The following is a 15,495-nucleotide window of genomic DNA, read 5'->3' as shown; positions in this document are numbered from 1 at the left end:
GAGCGCTTACCTGGAAGGGGGCAGCAAGGCGGATAAATCCTCCATGACAAATGAATAAGAGACACAACTCCAAAGCATATTTTGGGTTTGAGAGAGGTGCTCCCTAAAGGTGCGCTAAACCCGCTCTCACTACATCCCATAATAAACTGAAAATTCAATTCTTCAGCGCCTGAATGAGTGCGGAGGGGATAATGAATTATCCCCCCCCCCCCCCCCCCGGTGAACCAGCTACTTTGAAGAAAACAGAGCTCTGATGAATTGTAAAAGATATGTCGGCTTTTGTAGCAGCTCTTCAGACTCGTTCCTTATCACGCCGCGTTTTTGTATTACCGCGTCCCTCAACTGTTTCCCATCCATGTGGAATTACGCACCGCTTGATACTTGACACTAAAATCTGATCAAAACAGGCGGATTGTTTTCAAAATGCACCCTGAGCCAAGCACGGATTCCACATCAAATACAAACCGGAACCTCGACCAAGCCTGCGTCATCTTTGGATCTGCAGCGATGTGTTTATTTTTGGAGGAGACATACTAAAAGCCAGACTAAATGGCACTGTTCCTGTATCTTTTTGTAATTTGTGTCTGAAGGCAAAAGGGAGCCATGTCTATGTTTGGACATAATATTGGTGATAAGGAAAGATGACAGATGAAGTATTGCTGCCCACAGAGAGCCTATAACAGCATGATGTTTTTGAGTTTTGGTATTAACATTTTGTTTACTCATTGATCTATGACTCACTTCTTGTAAAAAAAATTAAAAAAATAGACGCATTTCAACATTTAAAGGAGCAGGCCACCATTTTTCCATACTTAGACGAGTTGATATGTACCTGTCTGGTCTTTGTGTGTTCCCTCAGTCACACAAAAAGACCAAAGATGTTGTTTGCATTTGGCCTCTCCCAATGTAATGTTACCCATGTTAGAAGCGACCACGCTCTTCCACGGGCACACACAAAGACCAGGTACATATAAACTCGTCTAAGCTCAGGCATGAACATATCTCAGTATGGAAAAACGGTGGCCTGTTCCTTTAAAGTGGGGGTATTATGCTTTTTTCAATCACATAGCACCAGTCTATAGCACACTACAATGATGACGAAACCCTCTGTTGGTCTGTAAATGCAGTAAATTAGAATAACTGCCTTGTATAAAATTGCTCTTTCAAAATGGCTGTAGCAAATGTCTTGAAATAGACCTCTGTCTCTTTAAGAACCTCTGACCCTTTCCGACACGCCCCCTCCACACGCTGTCTGTGGCATCAGTGGGGTTCTGCTGAGGGGCAGTGGTTGGTTACTCGGCTGGTGACGAAAGCTCGGAGGCGTCTCCAGGAGGTGGGGGCGTTCCTAGGAGGACTCAGGCAAACCTATCCCTAAAATGGCCGCCATCAGAGTTTTTACAGATTACTCAAAAATACGTGAAAGTGCCAAGGCAACACTTCAGGCATGTTTTTAATGAGGGAATGACTTAATAACATGATGTAAAGCTTGAAAAAGTCCATTTTGCATAATACCCCCCCTTTAAGAGGATTTAGAAGAGAAGAATGAACATGTCACTGTGGCAACCTAAGCATTCATATTTCACATTTAACCCTTTGATAATGTATCTATATATTGAAATGAAAGTAAGGAGCGCCCTCTGCAGGCTGTAGTGGGGATGACACCTTATAAACACATTTGGTGGCGTAATGACAAAACTTTAGCGCGGAACTGCATACTGTGAGCCATGGTGATTCATGGAATTTAAAATGTGGAGGACAGTCTCGTGTTATATTTATTGCGCAGTTAAATCCAGGAAATACTTCTTTTAAAGGGACTATACGGAGTTTAAAAATATTAATATAAGTATTTTCCTCACCCTACATGTTCCAGCAATGTCCTAATTTGTAGAATGAACACAGACCTGCTCACCACAACTGCCTCTAAAATCCTGCACCGTCACTCGAGCTTAATATAGAAGGTGCAGTTACACATAAGACCTGAGGTGGCAGTAGTGAGCATAAAATGGCCAACTTGCATCTAGCCCCTTTAAGCGGTAGAAGAAGAAAAAACGACCAAAGTAAACCGATTTTGTGACAAGAGAGCAACCCAACTTTGCACGTCTCCTTTAATAAGCAAGCTTGGAATAAATAATCAATGGTCAAAGAATTTGCCGTACACACCAGGTATTTTTACACAGCTACTGAGAAACGTATGAAGTTTGCACATGACGGTTACTGTGTAGGAGTAGCTCCACCTAAACAGCACTTATAACAAAAACTCCCAATACGATTCACGCTTATGGCGAGGCTCGCAAAGTTGAAGTGCCCACAGACTGTCGCAAACTTATTCATCCCCCGTTCGACCTCGTCTTTCTGCACCAGGACTGTTTTACATAGCAGCACTTTGTCTCTAAAAAAAAAGGCGCATAAGGACCGGCCCCTGCGCAGAGTGCGGCTGGGCTTCACGCAGGGGTCCTCTGTGGTCTAACCTTCAGCTTCCTTTAACATCTCTAACATTTTAATCAACGCCCAGAAATGATAGCGCCGCCGGCATAATGATGTGGGAGCCCGCGGGGTCCTGTAGCCGCCAGTAACGCGGGCCTGCCAATCACGACGCGTCCTCTCCAATACGGCTACCGGGGGAGTAACACTGGCCACTGCTATTTCACTCAAAGTAAATGTGTAGTTAACAGCGTTTCATCTGGTTTCCTCCGGGGCCTCCTTTTACATATTTTCTATAGGGATGGCTTCACTTCAGCAGCCCATTGGGTCAAAGGCCTTTATGCTGCTTTATACAGCATGACTTCAATATCAACCGACTGGAGCGCCATGTTCTCTCTCTCGCTCGCCGTCTCCCGCATTAATATTCATAGCTCCGAGTCGCTGTTGTTTTTGTGTGGTCCTCTCAAAGTGATATCGCTCAAGGCATTATTGAGTGTGCCCGCCACCGCCTATGAACTAAAGGTTCTGATATGCATTCATAAAATTACCCAGGAGGCCATGAGCTCAAATCGCAAGAAGGGCACAAAAAAAATAAAAATAAAGAAATCTCTAACCAGGAAAGACACATCCTTAGATGGTAAAAAGTTCGCCTTGAAATATGGCTGACCAAAATGCCCGGGATGCATTGTCTTAGGCGTTATCCCAGTGGAAGCGCGGGGCATGGCGGCCTGTTGAGACGGAGGCTTTACCTGCAGGGCTGTGTGCGCCTGACCTCTCAATAATGGGATTGTGATTGACACTGTGGGTGCAGGCGGCGGATTGTGGCTTCCCGGGCGGCGGCGGCGAGCAAACAAAAACAGCGCATAAAGCTCAAGCTCCCGGCTTATTCAACTTTTTCTCATAAGAATATAGTTTTGGCTGGAGAGAAACGGAACTTGTACTTTGCAAACAAGCAGAAAGAAAAGGCGTTTGCGGTGGTCCCTAAGCCCAGATAAATGCCGAAAGTAATTATATAAAAGCCTGTTTTTATTTGCTTCTCATAATTGGAAATGAGCTTCTGCTGCCACAACAGCCCTGGGACAACGTGATGGACGTGTGGCGGCAAATCTGCACCTCTTGGACCACCATCAATCACTCACTGGCACCTATAGCATAAAACTTCAGGTCAAAACCACATCACAGGAAGAAGCAAGAATGCATTTTTATACATAATGTAAAATAAAGTACAACTTCTCTATGCAGCATTTTGTCACTTAAAAAACAATAATGCTCTACAGTATATTTAAAATTCCTGTTTGTAGCTTGTAAAACACAACATCCACCTGGAGAATTCCTGTTTTTATTTAACAAGAAACAGAGGTTCATATAATTATTGTATTTCATGTATTTATTTCAAGAAGACTAACACAGTAATTAGTGTTTCGTTTTTTTTGCACCTTTTTGTTCTCCATCCCTTTGCTTGATTATCATACCAAGTCGATTACTTTGACTTTCACCCTGCATACTATCAGCTGTTTATTCACCAAAGCACTTTCCCGTTCCAATTTCTACCAAAAACCAAGAGAGAGCGTCCCGTAAACAGCTTGTTTTGCTAATCTAATAAACTGTAATTGCATGCGGCACATTTATAAACAGCTCTTTCTCCGTCGAGCCGCTTGTTCATGTTGCTCTATTTTGCTCATTGCAGCTTCAAAGCCCAAACTATCAACCACTAATTAATAGTAATTACCCACAATGCAATCTGGCTGCATCCCCCAACGCGCAACGCTGCTGATCCCGACAAATGAGCCGCCTAAACTCAACACGGTGCTTAAGTGGGTTAACTAAGTGAAGCAATTACATTCAATTGAAAGCCCAGGTGCTTCCGCGTGTACATGAAGTGGGTCAAAATCCGGGTTAATAAATCTGCTTCAATAAACTGTTTTTGCTGGCTCGGGCGAAAGACGGCCGCGAAGGGGAGTCCGGGGTTGCGCTGCTATAGGCGGGTCAAGCTATTGCTATTTCCCAGAACTCAATGTTTTGAGCTTTGGGAGAGGAGACAATCATATAATACAAAACCGTGGTATCTTGGTATGATTTTCATCAGGCAATGGCAAAAAAAAAGAAATAATTTTCGCATCATAAAATCTTGAGCTGGCAAACAATCGTGCATCCTGTTGTTACCGCTCGTCCACAGGACTCCAGAAAGAAGAGCCGTAACAATATTTAGTCAGGTTGATTTCTCCCGACGCTAGGCGTTTCTCCCTCGCCGCGGCACTCCCAGCTGTTGTCCATACCTTCTGCTTGCGTGTTCGCTTGCTAATTGCCTCGCGCACCTCTCACTAACCCCCGAATCGCAAGGCATTGTGGGGAAGAGAAAAGGAGCGGGATCTCAGCACCGAGTCTCCAGGGATGAACCTTGGCCCAAAACCTCCCCCTAATTACAGAATAAGCCCCGATCCCTCCTTCTCGGCGAGGAGCAGGCCGGTTAGGGGGAAGAAGAAGGGAAATATCACGGCCATCTACCTAAATGTCAGTAAAGAAAAAGTGCTTCGCTGACAAAGGGTATTTACTGTGGAGCTCTATTAGCTGCAGAATATACACAAAAGCACGATGAGGAAGTGATTTGAACAAGTTTGACCAATTGGGAAGGTTGAGAGCATTGCACTGTTCCCACTTCCAAAATTGTGGTAGAAAGGACGACACAAAAATGGCACCTGCTGACAGCCATAGGAAATGTGACTCATAACAATAAGTGGTTTGTCTCTGAAGTTTTAGAGTGCGGAGGCTTGATGAAAGCATTACATATCTTTTCTCATACAGTTAAGGTAATTGAGGTGAGCATCTAGCCACTGCCTGCATCCATCAGCCTGATCCCTCCCTGTATTGAGTCCTCAGCATTACTAATGTATGGAGCTGGACATACTATCCAAGCAGGAGTCAATCAGGAGGTCTTTACTGCCTGTGACATGTCAGGCCGGCTCAATACCATCGACATGCTGTGCCCCACTGATACCTCACTCAGCTAAACACTATTGGCTGCCGAATCAGCGACACACAAAAATGCACCGGCCAGGGAGGACATTTGACTTAAGGCAATAGGCAATGATACGTGATTTTATCATTTTGAGAAGGGCACACAGTCAGGAGGAGTCACCAGGAGAAGGTCCCGGTAGGTTTGGAAGCATCGACCAGTTTGGGTGTGGAGCTCGACCACAGACGGTGAAAGGTTAGGCATTTGATCTGTGTTCCATCCAAGTCCACAAAAAAAGACGTTGTGAAACTGAGATGTGGTCAAATTGGTGGTGTACTCACATTACTTTCACGTGCCCAAGCCATCTAGTGCTAGTTACTTTTTCAACAACAACACATTTTAGTCGTCTCTTCTTTGAATGGACTTCATTTGGGAAGGAGATCTAATACAACACTGTTAATTGCCGGATTTAAAACTGTAGATTCTTCCTCCCCGTTATTGAACTCCAGAGTCTGGACCACTGCATTATCGTCTAGGTCTGTATCTGAAACCGGGATGGGACTTCAGCAGCAGGTGGAATTACAACGAGATCTGGCAGCCTGCAGCGAGCACTGGAGTTTCATTAGGTCTCAGTGGTCCACAGGAGAAGTGATGAGAGAGTACTACTGCAGTAAATAATGCAAGCAATGCAACTAGATGTTATAATTGTAAGTTTTACCACGCGGTGTAATAGAAGAGTGAGGGCAAGAAAATGTGCACGTTTGCCCTAGCACATATCAGTCACTCAAGAGGCCATTATGTAATCTAGTCACATATGGAAAGAAAAGAGCACAATATCACCCAAGCATTCATTGTTTGGTGTAGCACCTGGATAACCATGTGTGAAAATAAGCATGTGGTTTGTAAAAGACAGCAACCACTGCATGAAAGCCAAATGGTCAATATTAAACATGCATTCATTCAAAGCGAGCAGATGCTTTGAACTGTCCAACTTCCAACTGGCTTTACACGGTGAATACATATTATTTTTGCCTCTATTTTGCCTCTATAAAATTTGCCAAAGCATTACCAGTTTCATTCTCACTTCTGCAAAATGATCATTCCAAATTTGCACCATTAAAGGCAATGTGTTGTACTAACACAACTGTACCTGTACTTCTTAACCCTTTACAGGGCACTCATTGAAACACTTAATTTCACTCCTTAAGAGTGCTATTGGGGGACATAACACATGTTTAGTTCTGTTGTAACACTTTTCAAAAATGTTCAATATCATGCAGAAAATCAATGCGAGTGAAGTTGCCATATTTGCCCTTACATTGTAAAAAAAAAAAAAATATATATATATATATATATATATAAAATATACAAAAAGTCAGGGCTCGGGGGTGCTGGTATTCAGGAGACGTTGTGTTTTGTGATATTGATGTTTGAATGATCACACCTGTCATAGACAGAGTTTTTGTAATGTGATTGTGCTTTACAGCATTGTCTGCCTAAAAAATTGGCTAAAAATAACTTTTGGCAACATAAAACATAGTCCTAGGGTTTATTGGTTCATTTGTCTAGAACATACTGTAAGAATGAATTATAGGTGCAATGAGTTGCCTTGTGTACGAAATGCGCGGTATAAATAAAGTTGCCTTGCCTTGCCAATGGGCATGTCCAAATATGGACAAAACTAATTAACTTCAGGTTTAAGTGAACAGGGCATATGATCAAATATGGTGCCTGCCTTTTTCATGTAATTTCACTCATTTCTCTACATCCTCCAAAAAACAACACAGCCAGACTTCTTGAGAGCGCAGCAGGTCTCTGCTGATTGGACAAATGCCCAAGAGGTGGAATCTGTGATAGGGTGATCTCTTCTGATTTTGCTGAGTGAGGACTACATGCTTCTTTACCTTACTGATGTGCAGCAGGGAGGCCATATGTAAAGTGTGCGGAAATTACCAAAAGTTGTCACTTGCCCTATAAACTTTATAGTCAGTTTATAATTTATAGTAAACTTTATAGGGCAAGTGTTTCAATCCGTCTAATACTTCAATATCAAATAAATAAGCCAATACTTCCTGTGACCCCCAAAACATCTGGTGACTTTATTCTTTCAGTTGTCACTCCACATCAGCGCAGTGCCATCGTGCTCCAGTAACTTACATTATACCTCAACAACCACAGAAAGGTCTGCGCCCGTCAATACATTTTCTTTGTGTGATTGTTATTCCCCATTTCTATTGTGTGCCGCTGTTCTGCTCGGAGGCTAAGGCACCGCCGAATGGCCATACATAATGAGCATCTATTGGGCAGAAGATAACTCAGTCAAAAATGGCTTTCATGACTCAACGATCCCATTATCAAGGCTTTTCTTATTCATCATATTCAGATCACAATCCAATACGTCGCTTGGGGAGTTTTTTGGAACGTACGAACCCCGTCGCCGTCCCAATACATGTTTATTTTGCATATGAGGTGCAAAATGCTGCTCCTGCATAAAGATGGTTTCACTGACTTCCTGAACGCTGAAGCATAGATTTTCTTTGTGGACCCTAAAGATTATTTTGTAAGTGGAAATTGTTTTACTTCTGCAGTATTTTATTTAAAAGCTGAAGCCCATTGACTTTAACCAAAGCAAAAAAAAAGGTGCTCCATAAATAAAGTTGAGTTGGACAAACAGAGAATCCACTATACTTCTCCCTGTGCTGCAAACGCTTAGATTTTCGATAAAGAAAAGCCTGCCATATGGTGTTGTCTTTCCAGACTCGGCGCTGTTCTCGTGTCGCCGTGACGATATGCTGGCTCAGTAGGAAGTCTGTGTGATGAGCGCGGGGCTAACAGGGCTTTCTGCTTGTTTAAATGTGATTAGCTCGTATTTGCAAATGCATCCGACTTTATGAGTCAGCAGGCCATTACACAGCTAATAAAGCATTAAGGAAGATACATACAGTGATAGTGCAGCTGAGATGTTCTTACTGGAGATGCAGGCTGTGAGAAAGTCTGCAGAATATCAGAAAAAATAACTAATAAAAATATGAGCAATGTACAAAAAAAGTGCATGTGGTCATACCGCCTTTGTGATGCCCAATCCCCTCAGACCTTGGAAGCTAAGCAGGGAAGGGCCTGGTCGGTACTTGGATGGGAGACCGTTTAGTAACACCAGGAAGCCTAGCGAATGTAGTGAGTGAGTGAGTGGTTGGTGGTGGTCGGAGGGGCCGATGGTGCAGACTGGTTGCCTCGCTTCCGTCAGTCTACCCCAGGGCAGCTGTGGCTACAATAGTAGTTTACCACCACCGGGTATGGAGTGAATGAATAATGCAATGTAAAGCGTCTTTGAGTGTCCAGAAAAGCGCTATATAAAACCAATGCATTATTATTATTATTATGTAGAGTACTTCTATTTTAAATTGAAATCAAAAGCATTCAAGTTGTCTTTAAGAGTGTTCAGGTTTACATATGGGTGAGAATATGTTTCACTTTTTAATACAATTTTACCATGTTTTTTTTTTTCTGGTTTGGTATTTTTGTGATGTTTATCATTTATTTTCCTCATTGGATGGACAGGAAGTGACATAGATAGAGGTAAACATGTTTAAAGTTTTGTCTGAGAAAAGTCTAGTCATGTCTGAGAAATGAGTGAGTCAGAATCATATGGAAGAATCTCTCTGAAATGCATGCCTTTATTTTCACCATTGAAAATTAAATATACAAACAAACATGGGGTAAGGCTCCGTCGAATGGCCAAACATAATGAGCATCTATTGAGCTAAAGATAACTCAGTCAAAAATGGCTATGAAATGACTGTAACTTTACCAGGAGTGGGAACTTCTCCAGCTGGTCTCCATGGAGACATCAACTAAAGAATTTGAGATTTAGATAAGTTAGGTTCTCTTCCAAATCCATTCTTTTATTACCCACTACAATAATAGCATTTTCTGTGTCCAGCTGGTCATTAGGAGCAGGTTTCGTGTTGATGGCAACAGTATAATCAAAATGTTACGCAGTGTCCCTTTAAAGCAGGGGTCACCGCGGGCACCTAGGGGCCCTTTGGGGCATGTCCAGTAGCCCTTGGGACTTTTTCTAAAGTGTAAAACACTTCATTTTCTTGAATCTAATTCTTAAAATTACAGTTATTTCAGTTCTTGTGACTCAGTATGAGTCTAAAATAAAGCTATTTTAATATAATAAGGAGTCAATATCCTAGTGAACAGTGAACAGTGAACAGTGTACATTTAAGTCTTTAGGATTTGTTTTTAACTGGTAGCCCTCGAACAACTTAATGCTCTTAAAGTAGCCCTCAGCAGAAATAAGGTTGGTGACCCCTGCTTTAAAGGGACTATACAGCGTTTAAAAATGTTAAAATTAAGTATTTTCCTCCCCCTACATGTTCCAGCCATGTACTAATGTGTAGAATGAGCTCAGACCTGTTCACCACAACTGCCTCTAAAATCCTGCACTGTCACTCAAAAAGGTGTCACTTCGGGTCCGAATTGCCGTCATGCACGAGCTTAATATAGAAGGTGCAGTTACACATATGGCCTGAGATGGCAGTTGTGAGTATAAAATGGCAAACTTGCATCCAGCCCCTTTAACTCAAAAAGTTTAATGAAAATAACTTTTCTGCAATAAATTGCTGCTTCACTGAAATAAAACTATGATTATTACCGACAACAGATGTTATATACTGAACTAACTCATAACTACAAAAGGATTAAAACCTACCACAAGCGCTTTAAATGTCGCTGAGCCCTAGTTGCATATGTGAAACTTTCTCCCTCTTCCTCTTAGTGACGGGATGCTCCTCTCATTCAATTTTACACAGATTCAACCTGAATGAACTCAAGAAACAGCCAAACAGCACAACAAGGGAAAAATAATTTGGCAGTGTTTGGAGTGTTGTTAGCCAATTGTCATCAATTATGGTGCAAGGTTTCATTAACAAGCACGTTTTTCAAAGGGTAAAAACGTCCCACTGTTTGGATAATTGTAATCAAGAAGTTTACCTCTCAGCAATTAGGTCTCGGATAAAATGAGTTTTCTGTCTGGCGCCATCAGCGACTCCCTTATGCCACTTATGCTGAACACAAACATAACAATGAATACTCTTTTACTTTGTTTGTCTCTTCAGTGGTGTAACAGTATGATTGATACACATTATCCCTCAAAACTAAGTAATAATTAGAGAACTTTTTAAACTAATGTACAGCTAATCATAGCCAGAGAACAAGTACAGTATTAGCTGACTAGTCTCCTCAGGTGAGTTCCCTTCTGTAGGTATGAAGCCCCTGTCAGCTGTCAGTAGCTAATGAATCATCAGCACAGAGGGGGGCTGCTGAGTGAAGGAGAGGTCAATGGAGGAATTAGTCATGAGCCCCTGACAGGATGGCCCATTAGAGAAGGGGACAGCAGCCGGCGGTGATGGGGGAAGACGCGCCGAAAAAAGGCCTCTACATTAATGAAATGGGTCAGCATGAATGTTGAATGGGCTCCGTCGACGGGAACGGGGAGAAAAATGCCTCCAATATGGCCGACCTACGCACTGGAGGCCCGCTTTTTTGGCACAATGGGGTGAAATTGGCAACGCCGGCGTGCAGATAAAAGGGGATGAAATGGTGCTTTGTGGCTGTCGAGATGTCACGATTCGGCATCAGCTGTGGTAAACGGCTACTTATGCGTTTGGCTGCATAAAAGCGGAGGGGAATATCAAAGCCGCCCACATAATCCGAGCGGAGCCCCTCACGGATGGCGGCGCTCCTGACGAATGAGGGTAAAGATGTCACAAAACTATTAACGTCATTCAATTTAAGATAATAGCTTTAATTGATTTGAATGTGATCAAAATATGTGCAGTGTGCTCATTCAGATCCTGTTGCCTCGCTGTGGAAAAGTCCCATCACGAGTCCCGCATCAGCAGTGCACTCATCCAGCTGAAGACATAAATTCAATTTGTTGTCTGCGCCCGCTTGCTAATAATGGCAAACACATCGGGGGAAAGAAGAAAAAAAATCAATGCTCCAAATATGAGCTGTGCATTATCAGCAGTGTGTCTGTCTTCAGGAAAACAAGCCTTTACGTTGTCTGGTCGGAGCGGAAACTTTGGTCGGTGGAGTGAGAAATAGCCAGAGCAGGATCTGAGGGAGTATTGCGACTTCTCTGTTGATAAAATCTCCATGTCGCTGTGCGGCCCCGCGGCCTCGTATCTGTGGTCTCCTGCCCGTGATAAAATGCTGGGGATTGGCCTGATAGCTTGTGTGAGTGCAATGTCACTGACACAGGGCTTTATCAGCCGACCATATTTGTACAGAAAGCTTTCAGCCCACTGTATTTCATCGCATTGTTTCTAGGATTAGCTTTGCACGTTTGGCATTAACACGGGACATTGATATTCTGAGCGGGGAAAGAAGAATATGAATCATGCGCCTGAGATTGGTAATGAGTTTGTGCATGAGATTAAAATGTCAAACAGCTCAGACACGTGATAAGGTATAAATTCTGTCTTGCAATATAGTAGGGCTGGCTGGGTAACTACTTTAACCATAGCTGCTTTTCGATACCGGTGCCTTAACGGTACTTTTCTCGAAACCTACAGTATGTTATCTTTATTCAATTAACATAACATGGGTATAAAAAAGTTTAAGATGTCCAGCACAACAGAAGGCAACACAAGCCGCAGCCCCGTCACATGCAACTTTATGTTTTGAGCAGCCTTTCCACTTAAGCAGCGATAAAAATAGAGAAATGACATTATTCCCTCCTGAGCTGCAGGGAGAGACCAGATCCACATCATGACTCTGTTTTATTTCAGCTAAACTTCTCTAAACACGAGCTGCGCTGTTCGATGACAAAGCGAAAGTACTTCACACATCAAAGGTCTTTGCACAGGGAGAGCGCTCACTCTGTCACTAATCATTTACCAAAAATGTACCAAAATGGTACAGATAGAATCACTTTTGGAATATAACTGACCTTGCATCACATGAATTATCGCATTTTGAGGGACTGTTTTCTTGCAGATCACTCCGCCGATGCGTAGCTTACACAACCACGAAGCTGATGCCGCTCAAATATAAATGCTTTTAAATGCAAAATGCTTAAAAGGACATTGTTGGAGCAAATAGGGGGAGGAAAATACATAATTTTAACATTTTTCAACTCCGTACAGTCCCTTTTACTAATATGACCTTACAGTGTTGCTACTGTCGACTATCCTTTCCCGGCTTTAGTTCATGGGTAAATTTTGTTCAATACCTAACCTCACCGTCTGCTATCATCTCACAATGATTGTGAAATGCTTGAACTCAAAAACGTATGGCTGATGATCTTACCTGACAATTCAGAAGCTTGTCGATTGGTATATTTCCATTCTTATATTATCTTAAGTAGATTGAATGCTAATAACTCCACCCACATGTAAATAATCTGCTTATCCTTTGGTGTTGATTTGAATATGGAAAATTGTGTAAATATGATCCGCGAAGCCTTGCCTTAGACTGACTTAACCTTTTTGCCAATATATTGCAGAAACTAGAACCCAAAAGAGCACACCGAAGCGTGGCATGAATCCTGATTTGACTTTGCACTTCATGAAAGGTATTGAATTGTGCGTCTTCTCCGGTTGACTTTTGGACTGTAAACTGTCAGAGTGAATGGAGGAAAAAAAGCATTTTCAAAAGACGCAGCAGAGATTTAGCAGATCACAAAGGTCAAAGACTTTGGAGTTTATACAGTAAATCTCTGCAGCACTTTCAAAAGAGACACAAGCACTGACAAGGTGGTTTGTCTCCATGAACTATAGCATCCCGCTCCCACGAATCAACGTCTTTGTTTTAGACACTATAGATCAAAAACGCTTTTTTTTACATTTTGCCATCCTTCTTTTCTTTGTTCTTGTGTTTACTTTACCACTCATTTGTCCCTTGTTTAATGAGCCACAAAACGCAAGTAAATTATCAAATTAATAAGACTGTAGGACACATTTAATAAGGGTTAATCAAAGAAATGCCAATTATTTAAAAAGTCGTTTAATAATAGTAAAATATGCCGTGTCTTGAAGGCATAATGGAAGGACCTAATTCATTGATAAGGGAAATTAAAGTGGCTATTTGCTCTAAAGATTAACTTCATTAATCGTGTTGTTTATGCCTTGGGCTAGGTAAAAAATTGCTTCATGAACTTTAGCTTTAAATCCTAAGGCAACTTAAAGACAGGCATGTAAATTATAACGTATTAGTAAAGTCGTTAAAATTATGCAGAAAATGTTGCCACAATACTTTGCTTGAATTAACTATGTGCTGTAAGGCACACATGGGACAATTATCAGTAATTTGCTTTCTGTTAGAGAAGAAAACTAAGGCCAGTGGGCCACATTCGGCCAATTTTGTGTCTTAATCCGGCCCAGGGAGCCATGAAGCCACACCAAAACTTAAAATCAGTACTAATAACCATCTAAAACCAAACTTTCATGCTTTGGCTAGAAAGAATGACCAACAAGACTGGATTCACTGACATGTTTTTATGTAGTTTAATAAGCTATTACAGTTGAATTGTAAATCCCCCAAACTGCTATAGGCCTGGTCCCTCAGAGTAACAATCCAACGTGACCCATGTCGAATAGTTTACCCACACCCGTGAGAGGGACAAACTGTCCAGGGTAACAGGTTGATTTATATTTCAACATCAAACTCAAGCGCTGAAGCGCTGAACGCACCTGGCAGCCAGTCAGTGAGCTTGCTGCAGCTGCAGTGTCGCAGACGTGCACCTACTCCAAAAAGTCACCCAGCATCAGGGCTGTGATTGGTTGATCCATAAGCAAACTAGTAAACTAGAGACAAACTCCTTCAGTCTCCCTCTGCCAAGCTATTTTCAATTAATGCACTGTTCCTGTCTTTTAGTACTTTTGTGTTTTCTCTTTTTATATTATAATCTTTTTTTTCAAGAAAATAAATCGCAGCTCAAATGAAGTGAAAAACGTGTACGTTTGAACAATTTTGCCTTGCATCTAGACGGTTGCGGTGGGCGGGACTGGCTGCTCGATATAAACCAGGCTTTAGACAGAGGAACCTCTCCATACCCATAGTTAGAGTTAGCATAGTTAGTGCTAATGACTCTACCACTACTTATCCACATAGTATTTTGTAAATTAAAATGTACTGTGCCATATTCAATGGCTACAGCCAAAGAAGATGGATAGAAAGATGATCCGTGCAGTAATTATAAAGAACCATGTCATGACACTTTTGAATGACAGTTATTTCTGTCTTCAGTCCTGCTATAATTAATGTGTAGGTGACATTTGCCTGATTTTGCCTGCGGTTCTGTTACATGCAGATGATGATGTCAGGGCAGCTGTGTCCCACAGATACAGCCGGCTTTCTCCGCTCGGTTGCTGCCAATACTCCACACCTCACATCAACACATTTCAACACATTCACTATTCCCCTATATGCATTTCCGGTGTGTTTTCTTACCTTCACGGTCCACATGTGCATTGCTTGAGGAGCTTTATGGCAGCTGGGAATAACTGATTAATTGGGACGAGAGGGGCAGGGTCTATATTAATACTGTCTGACAGAGAAACACCCTGTGCAGATGGCTGGAGCTGGGTGCCTGCTTGAATTAATGGGTGTGAATGGAGCACAGGACACTTTCCATAGTGCACTAAATGGGAAGGGGAAAGTGTTGAAGCGTAATAACAATTGTTTTGGGGGCAAATATTGCAGTTGTACGATGGCTTATGTACATATTTATGGTAACATAGTAAAGTCCTGACCGCTCCAGCCCCCTTTAACCCCTGTATAAATGTTACCAAATCTACTATGAGCTAAAGAATGCAGTCATTTTTTTTTTTTCTAGGAGGTTGAATTTGGCGCCTGGGTCGACATTAACTGATGGTGTGTAAAATGAGAGAGCAAAGCAGCACAAAGTGGCACGCAGGTGGCTGTGTGCTGCGGCCGGTTTAAACAGGAGAACAGGTGGGCCTCGTGAATCACACTCTCCATTCATCATCTCATTTCACAAACTTTACCACCGCTTCAAACAAACTCTCGGAGATTATATCCACGGCATCTATAAGCCACCATTTAGCCTCATCCCCTGTGTCTTCTCTCAAACTATTTAGTTTTATTGG

The 15,495-nt window shown here is 42.2% G+C and overlaps 2 protein-coding genes across 7 annotated transcripts in view; one reads left to right on the top strand and one right to left on the bottom strand.

Moving 5' to 3' along the window:
* The window catches only part of nrros (negative regulator of reactive oxygen species), a 326,601-nt gene that overhangs the window by 208,816 nt on the left and 102,290 nt on the right, over positions 1-15,495 (top strand). The gene's annotated exons all lie outside the window — the stretch shown is intronic.
* Positions 1-15,495, bottom strand: part of ntng1a (netrin g1a) — a 124,764-nt gene that overhangs the window by 40,360 nt on the left and 68,909 nt on the right. The window lies entirely within an intron of this gene.

Source organism: Gobius niger, assembly GCF_951799975.1.
Source record: "Gobius niger genome assembly, chromosome: 18".
Lineage (NCBI taxonomy): Eukaryota > Metazoa > Chordata > Actinopteri > Gobiiformes > Gobiidae > Gobius > Gobius niger.
This window is presented reverse-complemented; position numbering and strand designations above follow the sequence as displayed.